Source organism: Musca domestica, unplaced genomic scaffold (assembly GCF_030504385.1).
Source record: "Musca domestica strain aabys unplaced genomic scaffold, Musca_domestica.polishedcontigs.V.1.1 42, whole genome shotgun sequence".
Taxonomy (NCBI): domain Eukaryota; kingdom Metazoa; phylum Arthropoda; class Insecta; order Diptera; family Muscidae; genus Musca; species Musca domestica.
The window spans coordinates 2,296,766-2,322,920 of NW_026712329.1; positions in this window are offsets into that span (position 1 = coordinate 2,296,766).

The window sequence follows — 26,155 nt, forward strand, 5'->3', positions numbered from 1 at the left end:
AGCAAATATATCAAATTTAGTGAAAATCGGTTCAGATATAGATATAGCAACCATATATATGTTTCATCTGATTTAGTGCTTTAGTCCCTTACATTCGTAATATTCACTCCACAACCGTGATATTTGGTACCAGGTATTAGATGGAGCACAGGAATAGCTGTTTTAAATTTTACCGAAATCGGTTCAGATTAGGATATAGCTCCCATATATATCTTCATCCGATTTCGGGTGATTGACCACCAAATGGCCGTAATAGCATCAATTTTGGCAAATCCGACCGAAACCAGCTTAGAATCAAGTACACCAATTTTAGTAAAAATCGGTTCAGATATAGCTATAGCTCCCATATATATCTTCATCCGATTTCATGTTAATTGTGCATCAAATGGCCAATATCAGCCCAAATGGCATGAATTTTCGTACATAAGACCGAATTCAGTCTAGAAGCTAATACGTCAAATTTGGAGAAACCCGGTTCAGAGATAGCTATAGTTCGTAAAATGCACGATAGAATTAGATAGATTTTGATTTTTTACCAAATATCTCATAGAGCTCTGAAATGCCCTGTATAAACCTTTTTACGAGAGCTCTACTAAATATGCATAGTGGTGTAGGGTATCATATAGTCGGCCCCGCCCGACTTTTGAGCTTTCCTTACTGGTTCAATTTGACTTATAATATTTTGTAATATTTTTTCACCTTACAAGAGATGTTGGGGTTATTATATAAAGATTGCAAATATCGTCCGATCCTCACGAAAATTTTCACAAGGGTAGGGCTCAGAAGGGCTATGCTATTGTTTTCAAAGATATTGCGGACATCTTTGAAAACAATAGGCCTATAGGTTGAAATGGACCAAAAACTAAAAATTTTCCTGATTTTGCAGCAGCATGAAGTTAGAGTTTAAAATACCAGAATTACTTACAGGCAATATCCGAAATACACATAAGGCGAACTTTTGACTTTTTTATGCTGATTTCGTTGACTAATATAACCAAATATCGTAGACTAGAAAATCATATAGATGAGTCAAAATTTGGGGATACAGAGGGGCTTCTGGCTTTTGGAGAGGATTGCAAAATATTCAGGGGTTCAAGTGAACCAAAAGCAGAAAACATTTTCTCATCACACAATTAAGCCATTCGACACGCAGGAGAAAAAAGTTAAGGACACTGAAGAATTCTAGCATTTTGGGTGCCCATTGAATTATATTTAGCTGTAAAAGAATGGGCAAATGTCCCTTGTCAAAATCCTAATTTTAAAGCGGAATCTTCTAAAATGGATTTGGACATAAGGGGCTTCTAAAATATTGTAGTGTTGAAGGGTAAAACATCCTCGGCCTCGCACGACTATAGCCTGTGCTTACTTGTTTTAATAAATATCTAGACAATTATAAGGTGGCATGACCATTTTCATCCCAAACAGTTGTACTATTTAAGCAGCATCCCTATAAACTTAAATAAGAAAGCGACATATATGCACCAAAAAAAAATGTCCTTCGGAAGCTTGTTATATCTCTACGTTGCTCGTTTCGTAACATTAACATAATATACGTAATTATTCTCACACACACACTCACTCCGTTCACAATGCACATCCACACCCAAGCATGTATGTACATCCTTACACTAGAGAGGTCATTTCATGTGTCATTTTAAGTTTAGTTTTTCCTCATCGTTTTCCATTTTTTTTTTTCCTGCAACACAAAATTTGATTTAGATTTCTCCTCTCGTCTCATTTGTGCGTTTCTTCTTCGTTGCTACAATTTCCACATGAAAAAATATTTGATTTATTTCCACTTGGACACGATGGCATTACAATAAATCTTCGTTCAATATTTAAACACTATATACATATACATACATTCACGCTCATACACACAGAGACATAAGGGGTATGGACATCGGTCATGTAGAAGGAGAGAACGCTAGAAAGTATGCCGCTTGAATCGCATAGCTGGCTGATGGTTGCCAAAATGGGTGTAAACTTTGTGGCGCATCCCAGTGTGTGATGTGATGGACATTGAATTGGTTGGTTATGGTTGCATAACCGGAGCTCTGTGGTTTGTTCAACCGTCCATTAGTAATGGCATGTGCTGACCGGACAAAAGGAGTAGACAGTGATGTGGTAAGGTCAATTTTTGTAAAGGTTTCAAATTTCATTATCGATATCAAGGGATGAAATACTTTGATTGTTTCGGATATGTAAAATATATACAAACTTTCTGTTAAGAATTTTGATAAAGTTATAGCCCAGAGGTTTTGAAAAATCTACAAAATCAAAATTTCCAATATATAGGTGTGGTCTGGGTTATATTTAGGACTCGCAGGATTATACAAAAAATACATAAAAGACATACAAATGGATACACGTAGCTAGAGCAATTCAGCTCGTTGAGACATGGTTAACGCCAGCTAAATGGTGGGTCTATGACCAATATTTCTTGATTAAATCAATCATATCGTACTTTCTCCAAAGAGTGGTTAATGGTACGGCCGAAACGTGTCACATCAAAGTAAAGGTTTCGGACCCATTTCCATAACTTTCGAAGGGAGTATGCGATTTAGTACAATCTTGGTACATCGTAATATTTTTATCGAACTTAGATCGAGTTGGGAGATGGACAATATTGGTCTAATTCTTCTGCTCAAAGGTCCAAAGATCAACATTTTTACAAAAAATCAGATTAAGATATAGCTTCCATATATCTTCAACCGATTTGGAACCGAATGGCTAATATAAGTCAAAATGACCTGTATTTCGGTACATCCCACCGAATTCAGTCTGGCAGCAAGTTAATCAAATTTGAAGAAAATCGGTTCAGATATAGCTATAGCTCCAATATAAAAATATTTCATTTTGCACAGACCTGTCTTTTGTATGCGGGTAGGTCAAGTACGATTATGGGCTATGTCGGTCCACGATATCGCATAGTCCCAATATAACGGTACCCCCGATATTCGGTATTTTTATACCCTCCACCAAAAAAGTATGTAGGGTATATTAAGTTCGTCATTCCGTTTGTAACTCATCGAAATAATCATTTTAGAACCAACAAAGTATATATTCTTGATCAGCGTAAAATTCTATGTTCTATACGATTAATCCCTGTCCGTCCGTCTGTCCGTCTGTTGTAATCACGCTACAGTCTAACCGAATTAAGATAGGAAGCTAACATTTTGCACAGATCTCTCTTTTATCTGCAGGCAGGTCAAGCTCGAAGATGGGCTATATCGGTCCACGATATCGTATAGCCCCCATATAACGGTACCCCTGATATTCGGTATTTTGATGATTTTACCCACATTTTTCAACGGAATTGTCTGAAAATCCACACAAGGAGTTCCTTGTGGATACTTTATGCCTCGGCAGAGAATTATCTATATAGGTCCACAATATCGTATAGCCCCCATATAACGGTACCCCCCGATATTCGGTATTTTGATGATTTTACCCACATTTTTCAACGGAATTGTCTGAAAATCCACACAAAGAGTTCCTTGCGGGTACTTTATACCTCGGCAGAGAATTATCTATATAGGTTCACAATATCGTATAGCCACCATATAACGGTACCCCTGATATTCGGTATTTTGATGATTTTACCCACATTTTTCAACGGAATTGTCTGAAAATCCACACAAGGAGTTCCTTGTGGATACTTTATACCTCGGCAGAGAATTATTTATATAGGTCCACCATATCGTATAGCCCCCATATAACGGTACCCCCGATATTCGGTATTTGATGATTTTACCCACATTTATCAACGGAATTGCCTGAAAATCCACACAAGGAGTTCCTTGTGGGTACTTTATACCTCGACAGAGAATTATCTATATAGATCCACAATATCGTATAGCCCCCATATAACGGTACCCCCTCCCCCTCGGCAGAGAATTATCTATATAGATTCACGATATCGTATAGCCCCCATATTACGGTACCCCCGATATTTGGTATTTTGACGATTTTATCCACATTTTTCAATGGAATTGTCTCAAATTCCACAAAAAGAGTCCCTTGTGGGCATTTAACCCCCTCAAAAAGAATTGTCTATATAGGTCCACGATATCGTATATCCCCCATATAACTGTACCCCCGATATTCGGTATTTTGATGATTTTAGCCACTTTTTCCAATAGAATTATCTGAAAATCCACACAAGGAGTTCCTTGTAAGTACTTTACACGCAGACATCGATTTGTCTTTATAGGTCCACAATATCGTATATCCCCCCATATATCGGCACCTTCCTATATTAGATATTTTATATCCTATCCTATATTAGATATTTAAAAGAATTTTTAGTGGATTTTATTTTTTGAAAATTTTCTAATTCGTTCCAACTGGTGGAGGGTATTCAAAGTTCGGCCCGGCCGAACTTACTGCTTTTTTACTTGTTATGATTTCAATGAAATTGTCTGAAATTCCACACAAGGAGTCCCTTGTGAGTACTTAACCCCCTGAAAGAGAATTGTCTATATAGGTCCACAATATCGTATATCCCCATGTATCGGCACCTTCCGATATTCGGTACTTTTAAAAATATAACAGAATTTTTAATGGATTTTAATTTTTTCCAAAATTTCCGAATTCGTTAAAAATGGTGGAGGGTATTCAGATTTCGTCCCCGCCAAACTTACTGCTATTTTACTTGTTTAATATAACCCTTCTCCAAGTAATATCATACACTATATAGCAAAATATAACTGGTCTAAAGCCAAATGTTGAGAGGTGATCTGATTTACTTTAAATAAATTCTTTTGTTACGGGAGCTCTAATAAATATGCATATTGGTGTAGGGTATCGCATAGTCGGCACTACAAGACTTTTGACATTTTTTACTGGTTTTTTTATGGTTTGATGTACCCGATCCATCTTCTTATATGTGGTTTGGCGAACCATGCACTCAGATAATGTTTCTAACATTTATAGTTGTTTTACTACGTACATGTGTCACGATTTTTGTTTTTTGCTGACGCCATGGATTCAAACCTCTGACCTTCCGTTTTGTACAGCCTTTACTCTTTATATTTGATAAAAATAATTCATTTTGCCTTGTAAATTTTCTTAAGAATAACTCATTATCTTATATCTTACTGGGATATATAGTTGTCAATACAAGCAATGCTTAAATCACAAATATCCTCATCAAATTGTTGCTATCTTAAAATGGACTTGATATCCTGTGTATTGGACATTTCAAACGTTAAATACTCAAATATAAAGTTGAATACTTGTACTGACATCTGGGCGGCTATAAATTCACCAACGATATAAATATTTAATTATATTACAAGCCTTGCCAACACCTCTTTTCAAATAGAATGTATCCCACTGCAATTACGGATAATAACATTTAATTGCTTCGCGTGACATTCGCTTTCTTATGGAAAACCACAACTTTAAATTAAAGGGTATAACATTTAACATTTATCACTTGCAGCAGCACCAGTGAGCATTCCTTTGCATTTTATATTCGCGGTTTTTATTGAAAATAAAGTACATTGTTGACCATTAAAATTTCTTGTTCCACGCCAATGACTTTTTATTTTGAACTTTATCGCCGCCGCTCTACAAAATGTCGTCATTATTTTGTAGGATTTTTCGTTGGTTTTTGGCCAACAATTTCGAAACAATTCTAAAACAATTAAATTTAGAAGAACATCCCAGTGAAAGACTTAGAGCGGAGGGATTTGTTTAATATTCTTCGAAACATGTCGCAAACATCCGAAGAATTTTAATGACCCTGTTTGGTTGTTAGTTCGTTCGTTTGTGTTGGACGTATTCAAATTTTAGATTTGTCCATAGATTTCCGTTACATATAATAATGTCCGTGCACGAAAACCGTAATTGAATTGTTAAAACTATGTTGAAAATAAAAGTTTTTTTTCACACAGCAGTTTTGTGGCAAAACAATTTATACCTTGAGAATATATTGTGAAGTTGGTTTATGAGGGGAATTATTTGCGGTAGACGTTGAATTTATGCCTGACAATATGTCTTCTTCAAATGTCTAAAATACATATAGAGATCATTTTACAATACTTGTTTCTCATATATTAAAATTACTCTTTTTTGGGCAATGGAAAAATTTTCCGGAATCGTTGGTTAAAAAATTAAACATGCTTTTAATTTTTCCCACAAGCAGACACACAAAACATTGCACTGTGTAAGGAAATCGATTTCCTAAAGAATTACGAGAAAACTCAGTAAATGTTCAAAAGTCAGTCTTGGTGCGTGGGCGTGTGATTTTTAGAAATCCGTACTAAGAGAGTACGAACATTCGCTAAAAATTAAACACTTTGTATTTGAGATTAAATGCAATTTAGAATATGAGTCACTGATGGAGTGCTGGATAAATATACCAAAGGATTTTTAGAAATTTTAGAAGAACTTTAAGTTTACGAAAAGTTATAAAATGGTAATAATCTTCCTGGTGTTATGTGAACGGATAGTGCTAACACCTTGAAATTTGGTGTGAGAACCTAGGTTGGAAAGTAAGTTTGATATACAGGGTGAGATGAAAAAACTGCAACCAACTTCAGACTGCTGTCATTTCTTCAATCGTCCGACAGCTGCTAAAATTATTCCAATGACAGCTCATTATATTGTTTACAAGCGTACAAACGCTTTTTGGTTGTTCATGATGGAATACAAGCGTGATAGTGTGATTTACTTATATTTGGCTGGCATTTAAATGTTAATAAATCTTTTGTGTCTCGTACCGTCGCTCGTTACCGTGGTACTGGTCGCGTAGCCCGACGTCAAAGAAGTTGATGGAAGAAAACAGCAACATCAGCAGAAATGGTTCGAAATGTAAAGAAGCGACTTGATCGAAATCCGCGTCGCAATGGCCGAAAAATGGCTCGTGAGCTGAACATATCGCAATATTCCATTCGGTAAATATTGAAAAATGAGCCATTGAAATTCAAAAAAGTAAAGAACTTACACCGCAACATAAAGAAACCAGTAAAGAAAGTCTTAAAGTCGGGCGGGCCGACTTTATGATACCCTACACCACTTTGCTAATTTAGTAGAGTTGCGCATAACAATTAAAAGTTTTTATGGGAGAATTCAATCATACACGCCATGATTATAATCATAATTTAAAGTTCAAAAGAATAAAAAAATGCCGAAGCATTTGTATCTTTTAAATTCGGAATTGTATTGCCCATTTGGTGCACAATTAATTTAAAATCGGAAAAAGATATATATGGGAGCTATATCCAAATCTGAACCGATCTCGATAAAATTTAGCAAAGATATTTCGGAGCAATATTCCCTGAATATCGTTGTTAAGGAGTGCATATTACGGTTGTGGGTCACAAATATAACAAATCGGATGAATAATATATATGGAAGCTATAGCTATATCTGAACCGATCTTCACCAAATTTGACATACTAGCTTCTAGGCTCAATTCGGTCGTAAGTGCCAAGTTCCGTCCCATTTAGACAAATATTAGACGTTTGGTGCACAATAAAAGGTAAATCAGACGAAGTTATATATGAGAGATATATCCAAATCTGAACCGATCTCGATAAAATTTCGAAAGTGGTGAACTGCCAAATTTGGTTTTCTCCGATGAGAAAACATTCGACGTCCAGCAATGTTTACTTGCCAAAGAGGTCAGCTGAAAATGTGCACTTTCGGTTGGCCACCAGAACTCAAGCGCCGGCCATGGTGATGGTGTGGGCCGCCATAACAGCCGAAAGTAGCTTTCCGCTCGTATTAATCGACCGTGGGATCAGAATAAATTCTGAATATTATCGTGATAATATTCTGGAGGGTCTATTAAAGCCTTGGGCACGCAAACATTTTGGCAGGAGACCTTGGACTTTCCAACAGGACTCAGCACCATCGCACTCAGCACGCGCCATCCAAGAATGGTAACAAAATGAGGCTTCTCGCTTCATTTCCAGCGCACAATGGCCACCAAAATCTCAGGATACCATTCTGTTGGACTATTGTGTCCGAAGTATATTGGAAAGCTAGGTTGGCACTAAAAAATAACAAAGTGTCAATCACTTCAAGCAAGCGCTTCGCCGGGAATGGGCCAAAATACTACAGAGCAACATTCGGGCAGGGTGTAACGGTTTCATTGGCCGTTTTTAAGGCCATAATTCGTGCCAAAGTTGAACAATTTGAACAAATCTTTACTTATTCTGAAATTTGATGCCATTTCCGACATTGTTTGCTTTCATTCAATAAAATTTTAAAAAATGCTAAAAATGATGGCTTTTGACTTTGTTGTCGTTTGTTTTTTGTATCTCACCCTGTATGAAAGTGGTTTTGGAAATGTGTACTAAGTGTGCGAACTGTACTAAACTTGGAACAGTTTGATTTACGCTGAACGGATAAAGCTGGAGTTTTAAAAATTGTGTATTGGGGTCTCTGTTGTTTGTAGGTTTCTGACATAGAAGTGGGTTTGTAAATGTGTACTACAAGTGCACAAAAAGTACTAAATAGTAATATATTTGCTTGAAATCTGAAATTTGGTAATAAAGTCGCTATTCATGTCTAGCCTGAACATATGTAGATGGTTTCGGAAATGTCTACTATAATTTACGAACAGTACTGCTTGGTACCATTTTTGGCATTGGGCGAAGGGATAGAGATAAATTTCTGTAATTTGTACGGAATGTACTAAATTGTACTAAATTTTGTAATTGGGTGAAGAGATAGCAGTGGAATCTTCAATTTTGATATTGAGGTCTCTATTGGTACCTGGAATTGAGATATAGAGGTGGTTTAAGAAAGGTGTACTATAATTGTGCGAGAAGTACTGAATGTTACTATGTTTGGTGTTAGGTGAAGGAAATACCGAAATTTGATATGGCTGTCACTATTTGGTTATAGTGGGAATTGCAGAGCTGAAATCCTGAAATTTGTTATTGAGGTCTTTGTTGGCATTTGGGATTGAGAGATCGAGTTGAGTGTGGAAAGTTTTGCTATAATTTTGCTAACAGTACTAAATATTTCTAAATGTGATATTGGGTGAAGGAGTAGATCTGAAATTCTAAAATTTTATATGGATATCACTGTTGGTGTCTGTGGTTAAGTCTGCTTTGGATATGCGTACTCAAATTATACTAAATAGAACTAAATTTGGTAATGGGAAAAATAAAGAGTTCAAACCTTTAAATTGTACAAACTGTTGTTGTATGAGGTTAAAATATGGACATTGTTTTGAAAATACGTACTTAAACTGTTATAAAGGAATGTTACTGCAAATGGTATTGGTAGATGGAATAGAGCTGAAATACTGATATTTAATATGGATATTTAATATGGTGTCCTGTACTTGAAAGAAGGTGTCCTGTACTTGAGAGAAGGATTTGGTCTTGAAAGTGCCTACTATGAACGAACGAAAAGTGCAAAATGGCACAGAATGCGTTTTTGGGTGTTAGACAATAATAATAGAAGTGGAATTCTGAAATTAAGTATCGTGGTCACTGTGGCGTCTGGAGTGGAGAGAATGAGGTGATCTTGGACATGTGTCCTAGGAGAGAGCTGGAATTCTGAAATTTGATATAAAGGTCACTGTTGTTATAAAGTTTAATGAGAAGGGAGTAGGAGTGGCGGTGATTTGGGAATGCGTACTATGATTGTTCAAAAAGCTCTAAATGTTACTAAATTTACCGTTGAGTTAATTGACAGAGCTTGAATTCTGAAACTTGAATATTGAGGTCACTCTTGGTTTCTAGAATTCTAGATAACTGGTGCAGCTGAAAAGTTAGTACGATGTATTGAGTTTGGTTTGGAAATTTTGTCCAAGAATATAAAGTAGTACTCATTACGAACTTTAAATATGAAGTTTCAATTAATGCCGGTCAATACTGTAGCTAAAATCATGAAAATTCCGAATATCGGGAAGTACCGTTATTTGGAGGGTATACGAAAACGTGGACTGACATGGCCCATTTACGAAATTAACCTGCCTACTTGTAAACTATGCATGTATGCAAAATGTTAACCTTCTATCTCAATTCGTTCGAAAGATAGCGGACAGCCGAAAAGGCGGACAGATCGTTTTAGAATTTTACGCTGATCCAGAATATACATACTTTGTAGGGTCTATTATAAATATCTTGACCGATATCGAAAGGTTCTCATACAAATTACCTACTGTGACCTGATATCGGTCAATATTTTAAATTGTTGATATACATGTTCTGAAACATAAAACTAGTTATCCTCATCTTTCGAAATTTGAATTTTCTTCAATTGTTATCTATCAATGCCCTGCAGAGTGTTGTATACCCCAAAAACAAATCGTATTTGTTTCGCACTGAGTAATTTATATTATTTTCCTGATTCCTACAAACTAATAAACAAAACATACATCAAAATACCTACTTGTAGTCTAATAAACTTTAATTCCATGTTCATAATAAAATTCCATTTAATACCAAAAGGAAGAACAACAACAATATATCCTTGGCAAAATGTTCATATTGCACACACAAACATACATACACACACATACATTCATTCACACATTTATACATAGTTAAATATAAGTATAAACTAACCTAGCACATAATTGTGTGTTTCCATTTGGTTTCCTTGTGGTTAAAGGGCAAATTAAGAAGAAGGTTTCATCCAACCGCAACTATTCTTCAAGGCAAAAGGAAACACAAAGGACTAACGAAACAATTTCACAACTACAACCGTATAAAATGACAAAAGGGAAAATTAGATTAAACTCATTAAATGAAAATGGAAAATTGTTTAAAAACTTGTTTCGATAAACAATAGAATAATGAGATGATGGTATTTGGTTTTGAGTAGTTGGGTCAATGCTGGTGTGGGGTTGATCGTATTGGACTATGTATATGGAAAAATATACGAAAAGTTATAAGTGAAAGCTCAGAAAGCTCTCATTACCAAATGGTGTGTATATTAAGAAAATTTAGACATGTAACTACAAATTAATTGGAGTCCTTAACCCTTTTATGGACGCCTAGAACCAATAACGATGTTCACCCAGTAAAGAAAGACTTAAAGTCGGGCGGGACCGACTTTATGATACCCTACACCACTTTGCTAATTTAGTAGAGTGCCGCATAACAATTAAAAGTTTTTATGGGAGAATTTAATCATACACGCTATGATTATAATTATAATTTAAGTTCAAAGGACTAAATATTCCGAAGCATTTGTATCTTATATATTCTGACTTGTATTGCCCATTTGGTGCACAATTAATTTGAAATCGGATAAAAATATATGTGGGAGCTATATCCAAATCGGAACTATATCTGAACCGATCTTCACCAAATTTGACATACAAGCTTCTAGACTCAATTCGGTCGTAAGTACCAAATTTCATCACGTTTGGTGCACAATCAAAAGTAAATCGGATGAAGCTATATATATGGGAGCTATATCCAAATCTGAACCGATCTCGATAAAATTTAGCAAATGTATTTCTGAGCTGTATTTGATATATTTCCCCAAATATTGTTGTTACAGAGTGCATATAGGACAGAGTGCTGCGGAGGACAAAAATAACAAATCGGATGAACAATATATATGGGAGCTATAACTATATCTGAACCGATTTCGATCAAATTTAGCATACTTATTTTCAGGTCCAATCTGATCGTACGTGCAAAACTCCATTCTATTCGAACTGATATTACACGTTTGGTGCACAATAAAAGGCAAATCGGACGATGGGAGCTATATCTAAATTTTGACCGATTATCTCCAATTTCAATAGGGTTCGTCCTTGGGCCAAACAAATGTTTTGTGCAAAATTTCATCTGGATAGGGCAATAAATGCGAACTGTACTTTGTTTACAAAAATTACTTAGACAGACTGACGGACGGACATGCATAAATCGACTCAGAATGTGATTCTATGCAAATCATCAAAAGGAACTATGGTTCTATCTCGTTTTCTTACAAACAAATGCACAAAGACATAATACCCTGACCACCTTGTGGTGTAGGGTATAAAAATGTTGCAGCACTAGGATTAAATGCTCGATGGTGGTATTGAACATGCGATCTTCGTATTGGTTACTGTTACGAAGATGAAGTGTTATATAGCTACGTGCTTTGATTTGGGAAAACTACAGGGTGAGATAAAAAAACTGCAACAAAGTCAAACGCCATAATTTTTATTTTTTTTTTTTTTAATTTTATTGTATAAAAGCAAAAACTGCCAGAAATAACATCAAATTTTCGAATAAGTTTAGATTTTTTCGAATTGGTCACCTTTGGCACGAATTATGGCCTTCAAACAACCAATGAAACCGTCACACGCTGCCCGAATGTTGCTCTGCGGTATTATGACCCATTCCCGGCGAAGTGCTTGCTTGATATGATCGACACTTTGGTATTTTTAGTGTCAACCTTTCTTTCCAAAATACTCCAGACACAATAGTCCAACGGATTTGTATCCAGAGATTTTGGTGGCCAGTGTGCCCTGGAAATGAAGCGAGGAACCTCATTTTGTAACCATTCTTGGGTGGCACGTGCTGAGTTCTGTTTGAATGTCCAAGGACTGAGGCCAAAATGTTTGCGTGTCCAAGGTTTTAATACACCCTCCAGAATATTTTGCGCCTATGTTACTTTCAGGCTATGTTGTAGTACACTTGAAAATGTTCAAGAAAATCTGTGCAGTGGTTTTCGAGTCCGTATATTACAGACAAACAAACATTTTTCTCTTTCTTAGATATAGAAGATAGATATATATTTCCATCCCATGTATATACAAGTTGTTTTTGTCAATCATTCTGAATTTTCAAGCATAGCTAAGTATGAACCGAATTCCTTATATTTATGTGTTTTATCTGATTTTATATTTAAATTTTCCTATCCACAATGTTCTATCCGTTACAGGACCTCCTTTAAACATACCTTATATACCTTCTTTAAATTTAGCAGTAAACTAGTCAGATTAAGATAAAGCTCATGTATATTAGCTCAATCCGAATTCTAGGTCTGGCATCCGATTTAAAAATGTCCAATATAAACGTATATTTTTTTCGGGTAGAACGGTTCAATATGCAAAGTGGTGTAGAGTATCATATAGTCAGTCTCGCCCGACTGCTGTTCTTACCTTACTCCATATTGACAACAAGGAAATACTTGGTAACTCCAAATAACAACTCTTCTCTAAAACCCTTCTCATCCCAAAACGGAATGCAATTCTCAAAGCAAATTTTATTGTTGTACAATCTTAAAAAAATTGATATTTTTACTGTAGTTCATAAATAGCTTTACTTCAATTTAGTTTCAAAATCCCTCAAGGAATATAAGGATATTGAATGTTTATTCAATTATATTTCAGTTTCATCTAAAAACATTTCTGCTGGAAAGGCAGACTTACAGCTCAATTTCATCTGTTCTTTCATAAATTATTAATACTTTATTTAAACCACGTTCAAATGAAAAATGTAGAATATTCGATTTATGTTTTCAGAAAATATCATATTTCCCCAAAACTTGGACCCAAAAAAATCAAAAGCTTTTCATTAGACAAAAGTCATCTCCATAATGCCTATTCACCCAATTATAGAAAATTGAACATTTGCTGATGCTACACTTAACCCTTGTGAAATACGATGAGTATATGAAGGGATGTTGTGACACTGATTTGTGATGAGTATTAATGTCACATCATTTATTTCGGCTGTCTCTCTACGTTTATCTGCTCGCCGATGTAAGGTGAACTACGATTTTATCAAACTTGCCCGAAAGGTGTTTAGCATTACTTGCAGACAACATACAGGACAAAACATTCTCCACTAGGTGTTCAAAAAAGAAATACATCGTTTGGAGAGACATCTTTTGTTACATGTAAATATGAGGGTATATATTAGTGAAGGGAGATTATTATGGGAAAAATAATTTGGTGTTAAATTTCAATTGAGCACTAAATTTTTGAGTCCAATAAAATATTATCGTTTATGCCAAATATATAAGTTTTAAATAAAATAACGTGGACTCCATCGCAATTAAACAGGCATATAATTTCAAGATTCTTTGTGGTATTTTATATATTTTTGCTCCCTCTTGCATAACCCGAACGACATCCTTATTTTCAAACCAGGATTATTTTAATTTATTGAAGTTGAAAAATATTGAAGTTAATAGTTCTTATGTCCTCATTATGCCAAAGTGGCATAGAGATGTTCTCGTAGCCCCATATAGATTCAATATTAAGCAATAGCAAATTTCTCCATCCTAAGTATAAGAATAGTAGAAAGTAAATAACTGTAATTATCTTGACAACAATTTCCGGCATTTGTTTCGAGTCAGGCGTATCGGGTAGCAAATGAAATATAATTCAACTTTAATAACTGTTTACTGTGGCATGGGAGGGTTGAAAAACTTCCAAGACGTATTCTTTGTAATTGTTAAGATATATCACAACGTTGATGTGGGTAAAACTAATTTTGATGGTTATTTTATAGTCGATCATGGGTTCCTTGCATTTGGAGACTGTGTAGCCAACCTACGCGGAGATTGTATAATTTTTTATATCCTTCGCCATAACATGGAAGGTATATTAAGTTTTCCGTTGGTAACTCATTGAGGTAATCTTTTTAGACCTAACAAAGTTAAACATTTTTGATAAGCATCTTCCGAAGGAATTGAAATAGATTGATGATATTTTGGTACACATGCGTTTTGGGTCTGAACTTAAATGAAGTTCGAATATGGGCTATATAGGCCAACACTTTCATATAAAAATTCTATACGAAGGAGCATTATGTAGGTTTTCTGCAAATTTTTCAAGGAAATTGTATGGAATTCGGTATTTAAAGGTTTTTACGTATTTCTAACCTCCTTGCACAAACAGTTTGTTAATAAAGATCCACACGGTAACATCCGATATTCGGTCTTCTGATGGACCTCCTCAATTTTTTCAACGGAAATGTCTGGTATTTTGTATTTAAAGGTTCTAATGGTCTCCACTTTAGCATTTTATACAGGGTAAGATGAAAAATTTCAGACTGCTGTCATTTCTAAGGCACTCGTCCAAAGCTGTTAAAATTATTCCAGTGACAGCGCACTATACTGTTTACAAGCGTACAAAAGCATTTTGGTGAGAATTTTCCAGAAAAAAAATATTCGTGATGGAATTCAAATGTGATAGTGTGTGCTGGGAAAACACAAGTGGCTATCGTTAGAGCGATCCAGCATTTAAATGTGAATAAATCTTTTGTGTCTCGTACCAACGCTCGTTACCGTGATCCTGGTAGCGTAGCCCGACGTCAAAGAAGTGGACGGAAGAAAACAGCAACATCAGGAGAAATGGTTTGAAAAGTAAATGAGAGACTTGATCGAAACCCGCGACGCAGTGGCCGAAAATGGCTCGTGAGCTGAACATATTGCAATATTCCATTCGGAAATTCCAAAAAGTTCAAGAACTTACACATCAACAGAAAGAAAATATACTCAAAAGAGCTAAAGAGTTGCTTCGCTTGACCGAAAGTGGTGAACTGCCGAGCAGCAGTTTGTAAACAAGCAAAATGATCGTGTTTACTTGCCAAAGTAACCCAAGAATGGTTACAGAAAGAAGTTCTTCGCTTCATTTCCCGCGAACAATGAGACCAAAATTTCCGGATACCAATCCGCTGGAGTATTGTGTCTGGAGTATTTTGGAAAGCAAGGTTGGCACTAACAAAATACCAAAGTGTCGATCATCTCAAGCAAGCGATTCGCCGGAGATGTGCCAAAATACCGCAGAGCAACATTCGGTCATCGTGTGACGGTTTCATAGGCTGTTTGATGGCCGCATTTTGACCGCAGACCTTGGACATTCCAACAGGACTCAGCACCATCTCACTCAGCACGTGCCAACCAAGAATGGTTACAAAATGAGGTTCCTCGCTTCATTTCCACGCACAAAGGCCACCAAAATCTCCGGATATCAATCCGTTGGATTTTTGCGTCTGGAAAGCAATGTTGGCACTAAAAAATACCAAAATTTCGATCACCTCAAGCAAGCGCTTAGCCGGCAAAGAGACAAAATACCGCAGAGCAACACTCGGGCAGCATTTGACGGTTTCGTTCCAAAGGTGACCAATTCGAACAAAACTAAACTTATGCTAAAATTTGATGCTATTTCCGAAATTATTTGCTTTCATTCAATAAAATTAAAAAAATTTCAGAATTTGGCATTTGACTTTGTTGCAATTTTTTTTTATTCGCCCTTTATATACTTTGTGGGATCTAAAATGGATCTAAATGGATGTGGAGGTGTTACAATCGGAACTTAATCTGACTTAATATATCTTCCATACTATGGTGGAAGGTATAAAAAGAAGTCTACCTTCTAAGATCTCAATCACCAATTCAATTCTCTCACCAGCTGTATTTTAAAAGACTTTATACCTACATCCTCCGGCAAAATTTTTAGTGGGACGTTTCAGTCGGCATCCGAACCGAACCGAAGGCTTGTAACCTGTCCACCACTACACTTTGCAAACGGAACGACAACTTTTCTATATCCTCCATCTTCTAATATACTTTATAGCTGCCTTTCTTATAATCAGAAATATTCGAAAAGTACTAAACTGAAGTTCTTAAAGTCCTTTAAAGAACATATTAACTTTTGAGGATAAGAATCATAAAAAAAACTTACTATAAAAAATTTCCCGGTTATCACTCAAATTTTGGACCATGCGTTGGTCACCTCTGAAATTTTCTCGAAGAAGGGGTGGTGTTCAGTGTAGTGGCAACTTTATTTGAAATTACGATGGGAGAAGATTGGAAGGGCACTTAGATTTGTGGTTTTCTGGCAATTTGATGTTGTATGAGTGACAGCAAGGATGCTTCAACAAATCAAATTTCAAAAATAAACTCACCCACCCACACAACAAACCCCAAGAAATAAGCTCTCACTCCTTCGCCATCCTACAAACACAAACAGCTTGTCAAAAGTTAAAAACTTTTGTTTTATGATTTTTCCACTGTGATAAGGATAACATACTTACAAAGCTGCAAGGATATTACATTGATATCCCTTTTTATTTCAAGAATAACTTGTTTGTTTGCCCCTCACATTTTTACAAATTCCTGTTGCTCTGCCCGACGTACCTTCATACAAAAAATGTCTAACCAGAAATAACATTTCATTTGTCCTCCCATCCATTTTTGAGATATTAAATGTTAATTTAAGCGTGAAATTACACTTTTAGAGAAAATAAATTGTTGATTCTGTAAGGAGGGGTGCCGGCATTGTTGTAACTGTGTGGTGAGATAGATATGCGGGCATAACAATCTTGAATATTATGGGAGCATGTCTTTAGGAACGTTCATTATCAAGTTTAAATTAAAATGAAATGATAAGTTTGTCAAAAGAAGGGATCTTCGTCCAGTCTTGTTAGATAATAAGATATTTTGAAATACGTGGTTAATTGTTAGTAAAGTGTTATGGTAGTCTCGAAGGAGAACTCGAGGACAATCCAAATTAGAATAAAACCCAATATTTTTATCCTTTTTATACCCTTCAGCATTCTATGGAGAGTATATAACTTTGTCATTCCGTTTGTAACTCGTCGAAGTACTCATGTCAGACCCAGCCAAATATATATATATTCTTGATCAGCTTAAAATTCAAAGTTGATTTATCGAAGTCCGTCTGTCTGTCGTAGCCAAGCTATTTTTGTAACGTATTGAGATAGAAGGCTACAATTTTGCATAAATGTGTATTTTGCCCGTAGGCAGGTTAAGTTTTCAAATTTGACATACCGGTCCACGTTTTCGTATAGCCCCCATACAATGATACCTCTGTATTTTCGGTACTTTGGGGAATTTTAGCGACATAATTCATCGGAATTGTTTCAGGTATTTGAAGTTCGGAATCGGTACTACCTCCTTATTTTAGCCCCTATATAATGGTATTAATTTCAAACGGTATTTTTGTACGATTTTTGTTTTAATTTTTTTGGAGGGTGTTAAAAGTTCGGTCTGGTCGAACTTAGGACCTTTCTTATATAGTTACTGACCCACTTTTATTTTAACGAAGCGATCCCTGAGAAAACTAACAACCATTGTACAGGTTCTACTGTCAAAGACAATTGAATTTCATATAAAATTTATGAAATGGAGAATCAAACCACTTGGCGATATCTAGAGAAACGGCTATAGTTTCGTACATTCTGTTAAAATCTTTGACCACGAAGGTATTCAAAGTTGTTAAGGCATGGTTCGAGAAGTGACCAGAAAAGTAAGCGTTCTTCTTATCCTAGCCAAAATAAACGAAAAAGGTATTCTATCCATTTTAAATGGCGATAGTTAGTACACTGAGCAAGATTAGAACACCGCTTCAGGATAAAAAACCATCATGGCCAAAATCCAAGCCTCAGGCCAAAGTTTTTAAGATCCAGGCAATGGTTGAAGAAAATCGTGAAGAAGGACAGAACTACATTTCCTGCCCCTTTCAGATCTATGTCGAGGATTTTGTCTCTGCCAAAGGATCTACGGACTTGACGGTGTGAAAGCGTAGAGCCACCAGGAACGGAATAAAAGATAATTTTTCAATGAATAAGAACCATCGGACAATGGCCCACAATCCTTTTCACCGTCAAACTGACATGATGCTTAAAAAAATTATGAACCGAAATTCATTCATGTCAAAACGTTCCCTTCACCAGGTCCACCAACATTTCAGCGCTACATTCAACGGAACTGGTCACAGCACAGGCGTATACAATAAGATTGACAGAATATCGAGAAATTCTTCGTCATACATTGCCATAGAATTTGCAATATTATATCCAAACCGCTCACCGATTGTATTTTCGCGGATAAAAAAACAGTCCAAACTTAGAAACCTAGGGAAACAAACTGGGGTGCATCTGCTAGGTGTCTACGAATATCTGCCTTGTCCCTGGAATATTTAAACGCCGAATGCTGAGCCCCTATCTCAATAATCAATACGTAAAATGAGTATAATAAGATGTCAATATTTCCATCAATACGCTCGGGTCTCGCCGACGAACTAGTCGAATGTGCGTTGCTTAAATATAATATATTAACCACATAATTTAAAACTAATTCGTTCTATCTTTTCTAAGAAATATTGGGTAATACAGCCCCTTAAAACACATGCAGTATCCTGGCTGAAAACCCCAAACATACAGAAATATTTAGAATCGTAGCTATCTCTATATATGTATATTTCCATACGCTAAATAAAACTGCCTCGGTTTCTGCATCCTTCCCGAGAGTGGAACACAGGTGTTCCTTTTCACAGTTAAGGGGCATGCCACAGTTGGCACCGAGGTGGTCATAACGCCTTTTCTTTTTTTATAACGACAATAGAACTAAACAAGTGAAAAAAGCGATAAGTTCGGCCGGGTGGAATTTTAAATACACTTCACCACCAGGAAGAAATTTTCAAATGTTAAAAAAAATCGGTTGAAAAATACTCATACAAAATACCAAATATCTGGAGGTAGCGTTATATTAGGGTCTATACAAAGACGTGGATCTATTTCTGTAATTTTCCTGTATTTTTGCGAATAATGCCGCTAAAATCATCGCAATGCCGAATATAGGGAAATACCGTTATATGGGGGCTATACGGGGACCAATATAGCCCTGCAGACCTATCACACACCTGAGCATAATTTTATCAACCTACGTCATTTCGTTCGGAAGCTGAAGTGATTTCCAGAGGCGGTCAGATCAAGAAAATGTATACTTTGCGGGGTTTAAAATTGATATTTTGAGGTATTACAAACAGAAGGACAAACTTCATATACCCTACTATAATGGAAGGTATAAAAAAGCCTTGCGAACTTATACAATTTATGTGTATCGGTTGGCATATCAAACCTTGACAACAGTTTGTCAGGAGCGATGTTGGCATGTCCTTATCCGGGACGGGGAAGTCTAATGTTCTGAGCTCCCCTCTAATTTCCTCGCAAATAATTCGCCGGGAATCTAAATTATTTAAATCAAAAACACTAACATATTAGTTCAAAGAGTGTTCTATTCCTCACACCACAGGTTAAAACTAAAATGACATATGACCTTTTTTTTTTTTCTTCGAAAAGAAAAGTATTTGCACACCGTGTAAATTTGCTATTCAATTAAAAACTGTACATTTGAAACACAAAAACGAAATATGTTTGCAAAATAAACAACCACCCGGCCAACCGCCAACACCATCAAAGTTAACAAGAACCCATCCAAAAGCATATGATAGAGTGCGTGTTTTTTGGCCATGTGGTGCTGCTGGTTAAAGTGGTGGAGCAAGTAGTGTCGTCTTCATGTTGCACGAGGTTTCATTTACCAAAAGTGATAAAAAAAAACGCTTACCGCACACATACGAGATGCAAGCATCGAACACTCTGAATGCATTCACTCACTCATTTTGTTGATATGCTTCTTCTCCGAGCTGCTGCAGTAGTTCATATGTCAAACATTTAAAAAGTTTTTGCAACAGTATAGCGGTAACACACTCGCTCACATACACACACACACACTAGGATAACCTTCAGAAGGGATACTATTGCACAAACACCCACGCACGAAAAACCCATGCTGGAATCTTCATACAGTATCATGCTTCACAATACAGCATCAGGCTATCATACGATCAGAGAAGACCCATAAAATACATAGCCTGCGAAATTGCCAAATGACGAAACTGGTTGCCACGTTACACTTGTGTTGCGAAATGCACACCAACAACAAAAACGAACAAAAAACAAACAAAGTTAGCACCATCTGTGGCAACTACTCGAAAAGGTACGCTCGAATGGTACGGTACGGTGTCAACCGCATTTCGGAGCAAACATACCCCGTCATTATGGTTGTCGCCATTACATTCGGGCGTGATGGACTGATGGAATGCGTCTTCTTTGCCATCGTCATACTTCCATCAGATGAAAACAGTTTTTCAAGTGGTTAACTGTAACTGGATGCTTACCAACCAAAATACTTGAACATTTTTTCGTAGAATACGTAGGGAATTGCAAAAGTTGTGGCTGGCTTGATTTCGTCAATTTTCACCTTTTTGGAATGTTCTCTTGGGAGAAAAGGATATTATAAATTAAAAATGGAGGTGGGGTTAGGGCCAGACCAGAACCCTATTGTTTTTGGAGATGAATGCACAATATTTAGGGGTGGAAATGGACCAAAAACAGAACAATTTCCTGACATTGCAGTAGCTCTATAAGCCACAATTATGAACCAATCGACGAGGAAATGTACATGGAGTTAGAGTTTAGGAGTTTGGGCGGCCATCGGACAATATTTAGAGGGTAAAATAGACCCTAACTTTTATGTAAGGAAATGAGAAAATTTTCACTAAACCGCTAATATTTTTAATCCCAGGCAACGTGATGCTGATAGCCAAGAAATCGGATATATAGCATAATAGAAACAATATCTAGGTGAAAGAAGTAGATCATATTTATTCTGCTTATAAGTCAAGAACCACTTGGCCGATTTTCACAATTCCCATCAATTTGGAAAGGTCTTTTGCCAGACTACGATAAAATCTAAGAAAATCGCGGAAAAAATTAGCAATAAAAAAGTGAATAGTTTTTGTTCCTTTTTTTCAATTTTTGTCATATTTTTATCGCAAGAGATTATTTCAATTTGACTTACAATTTTGAATTATATATTTTTTTAAATTTTTACTCCCTGCAACACTCTGTTTTGTGGGTATTATATGCATGTCGCAATTATCGTCCGATCCTCACGAAATTTTGTATGGTGTAGGGTTAGGGTCAGAATTGAAGCCTATTGTTCTTAAGATTTACATTTTGGGGTTCAAATAGACTAAAAAATTTAAAATTTTCTAATTTTGTAGTCGCTCTATAAGCAACAATTGAAAACTAATCGACACGGAATTTCGCATCAGAAGAGAGTTTGGGATAGGGGCATTATTTTTGACATTATTTCAAAAACGAAATCTTCCAAAATGGATTTAGACATAAGGGGACTACCAACAAACTGTAGTGTTGTAGATCAAGATCGGTTGTTTATCAAGATCGTTTCAGATTTGGATATAGCTCCCATATATCTTCAACCGATTTCAGGTTATTTGTGCACTAAATGACGAATATCTGCCCAAAAGTCCTGAATTTTGGTACGTCCGACCGAATGCAGTCTGGAAGCAGTTAGTTCAAATTTGGAGAAAATCGGTTAAGATATAGCTATAGCTCCCATATATATGTTTCATCCTATTTTGGGGTTTAAGTACTTTACATGCGTAATATGCACTCCAAAAAAAATTATATTTGGTGCCGGACATCAGTTACTGGGATTTAAGGTCCCTCAAAAGAGTAATATGCATTCCACAACAATAATCTTTGGTATCCGATATCAGATAAAGCTCTGAAATAAGTATATCAAATTTTGTCAAGATCGGTTCAGATTTGGATATAGCTCCCATATATATCCTCAACTGATTTTGGGTTAATTGTGCACCAAATAGACAATATCAGTCCAAATGACTTGAATTTTGGCATATCCGACCGATTTTAGCCTAGAAGCAAATATATTAAATTTTAAAAATCGGTTCAGATATAGCTATAGCTCCCATATACATGTTTCATCCGATTTAGTGTTTAAGTCCCTCGCAAATAATAACTGATATCAACCCAAGTGGAGTGAATTTCCAATATATATATTTTATATATATTTTTTAATATAATCCTTCTCCAAGGAATATCATACACTCTATAGCAAACTATAACTGTTCTAAAGCCAAATGTACTTGAAATAAATTCTTTTGTTACGAGAGCTCTACTAAATATGCATAGTGGAGTAGGATATCATATAGTCGGCCCCGCCCGACTTTTGACTTTTCCTTGCTGTTTTTTTTTTTTTTTTTTTTTTTTTTTTTGTTTTTTTATTTATCTGTTGCTGCCAACTGTCATTGTCAGTCAAGTCGTTCTTAGGTTATAACTAACAGCATGTGATAACCTGCACTTTTTTCGCGTTTTTATTGGAATTTTACGAGTTTTCCACTAAGAATTTTCCATATTTTCATTCGAAAACATTTTGTATGAATTCTACACAAAATTCCATATCAAAAAAATAACTTTCGATATTTGCGACGTTTCTTTATTTTGTAATAACCTTCTCACTGCAATTACAAACCAACTGAAAGAAGATAGGGCCACCCGTTCTCAATTGATGAGTTATTTTAAATTTTTTATTCCATTGTTATGAATAGAAGTCGGACCGGACAAGCTAGTTTTATATATATTTTTCTCTGTAAAATATTAACTTATGCGGATGAGGTACCAAAAATAGTGGACCGACTTATACCATATTTACATTCGATGTACATATGACATATATAAATATTGAGTGTAGACCGACATATATATTTTCATAGGGTCCGCGGTTGATAAAAATATTAATATACTCGAAGTTTGAAGCAAATCGCTGACTATTTTTGGCGTATTAGGACATTTATAATTATTTAAAATGTTGTGAGGGGATCATATCCACATCCGACCATGTGCTGGTAGAAATATTGGGATTTTTAAAGTTGGAGAAGTATTGGATGCTCATACAAGATGTAGAATTAAAACAAGTAAGCAAAGGCTATAGTCGTGCGGGACCGACCATGTGATACACTACAACACTACATGTCCAAATCAATTTTGGAAGATTTCGCTTTTGAAATTATGTCACGGAGCACTGCCCAGCTGTTACCCTTAGCATTTTGACCAGGGAAATTTTTCCAATATTTATGCACTCCGTCGTGCTGTTAGTTTTTGTGATCCATTTTACGGCTAAATATAATAAATGCCAGAATTTTTCCCTGTGCTTAACTATCTTCTCAGGAGTGTTGATTGCCTTCAATTGTGTGATCAGGATTTCTTTTCTGTTTTTGGTTCATTTGAACACCCAAATATTTTGCGATCATCTCCAAAAGCAAGAGGCTCCTCTGTGTCTCCAAATTTAGACTCATTTATACGATTTGCTTGTCTACGATATTTGGCTATATTCGTCAACGAAATCAGCATAAAAAAGCCAGAAGTTTGCCTACTGTGTATTTCGGATATCGCCTTTAAGTAACCCCTAAATATATTGCGGACATCTCTGAAACCAATAGGATTATCGCTTCTGAGCCTAACTCTACCTTTGTCAAAAATTTCGTGAGGATCGAACGGTAATTGCAATTTGTATATAAATAACAAGTATGCAAAGGCTACAGTCGAGCGGAGCCGACCGTTGAATACCCTACAACACTATAATAAACGATACAGTTTATATAGGCAAGAAACTCGAAAGAATTCCACAAGATATTGTGACAAATAATAAAAGAAACCCATCAGGTTCCGTTCTCTAAATTTCGAATAATACAACTTGAACTAATTTGCTCGTTTCCAATTTATTGGTAGATGTTGCACGTAAATGGTCTTCCTAGATCTGGAACCAATATTTCCCAAAGACCTATAATCTCTCAGAAGTGGCAAAAGATTAACATCTATTATTGGTTTTTGACTGAAACGCATCTATATGAGATACAGACATTTGACTATATTCTTCAACGAAATCAGCGTTAACGGAATAGTCAGAAGTGCGTCTTTCCTGTATTTGTGAATTCTCCAAAAAGTCACAGGAATGGACATTTTCGTGTTTTGTCTACAAAAGTTGGCAAACTCCTTCACACATTGAATATTTTTGGATGGCCATCCAAAACTGCTCGGCTATTGCAATGTCCGGTAACCCCCATTCAAATGTGCGTGAGGATCGGGCAAAAATTACGACCTGCTGACATTTTTGCAGTTTTTTGGTCCATTTCAACACCTAAATATATGGCGATCATCTCCTAAAAGAGTTGACTTCTATTCTGACCCTCATCTTATACCCATGCAAAATTTCGTAAGGATCGGTCCACTGTCGAAATCAGTTCAGCCGTTCTCGACATATAAGAGATCTTTCAAGCATGTCTTCTTTGATAGACATATATATCGCACATATTTTGCTATATATCCGATTTGTTGGATGTTAATATCAATATAAAGATCAGAAGTAACATTGTCATGGCTTTGTGATTTCGCCGGGATTTAAAATATTCGCGGTTTTATGAAAATTTTTAAATTTTTTCAACAAAAAATATGGCCTATTTTACCCGCTAAATATTATCCGATGACCACCCAAATTGGTAGACTTCTTCCCCGCCCTAAACTCTAGCTACATGCGAAATTCCGCGTCGATTGGTCTATAATTGTGACCTGTATAGCTACTGCAAAATCGACATTTTTTAAGTATTTGGTCCATTTCAGCCCCTAAACATTTGGCGATCATCTCCAAAAGAAATAGGCTTCTATTCTGACCCTAACCCCACCTTCGTGCAACATTTCGTTAGGATTGGACCATAATTGCGACCTGTAGAGTGATTACAAATTAACATGGACAGACGGACAGACGGACGGACGGACATACATAGCTAGATCGACTCAGCTCGGCGAGATAGGAAGATCCATATATACTTTCCTATGTGGGAAATCAATATTTCGTGGTGTTACTTAATTTTGGCCCAATCAAACTTATAATACCCCCAACACATAGTGTTGTAGGGTATAAAAAGTTGAAGTTGCCAAATTTGGTCATTTCTCTTTTTAAAAGAGTTATAATTATTCATAGTTTTGACTCTTCGAGAGAGAGAGGAACCAGGAAGAGTCGTCCGATCTATCCCATCTTAACAACAGATTTTGTGGTAGCAAAATATTGGGATACCCAAATTTGAAAAGAATCGTATGAGCAATTTGTGGGGTTATGGGTATTCAAATTTTTAGCCTTGATGAGGGTGTTGTCTGATTTATACATATTCATACCAAACCTGAAATTGGTAGATATATTGGGATTTGGACCCTTTGTGAGGGAGGCTTTAGAAGGAATATGCCGATATTGTGCATTTGTGTACCTCACTGTCACTGATACCAATATTACGATTTGCAAAGTTTAAATAAAATCTAATGATCCTTCCTCTTTGTATGAGTTAAATTACTGTCTTTGGACTAAATCGTGTTCATTAGCCAGACAGACGGACGGGCGCCTCTAGATCGACTTCAAATGTTCTGACATAGATATCGTCCAAATAACGTCTTCTTTTTTCGATGAGATACGTTTTGGTCGTATCTAATTATGTATACCCTCTGTAGCTTATGGCCGAGGATATTAAAATCGTTGTAGAACC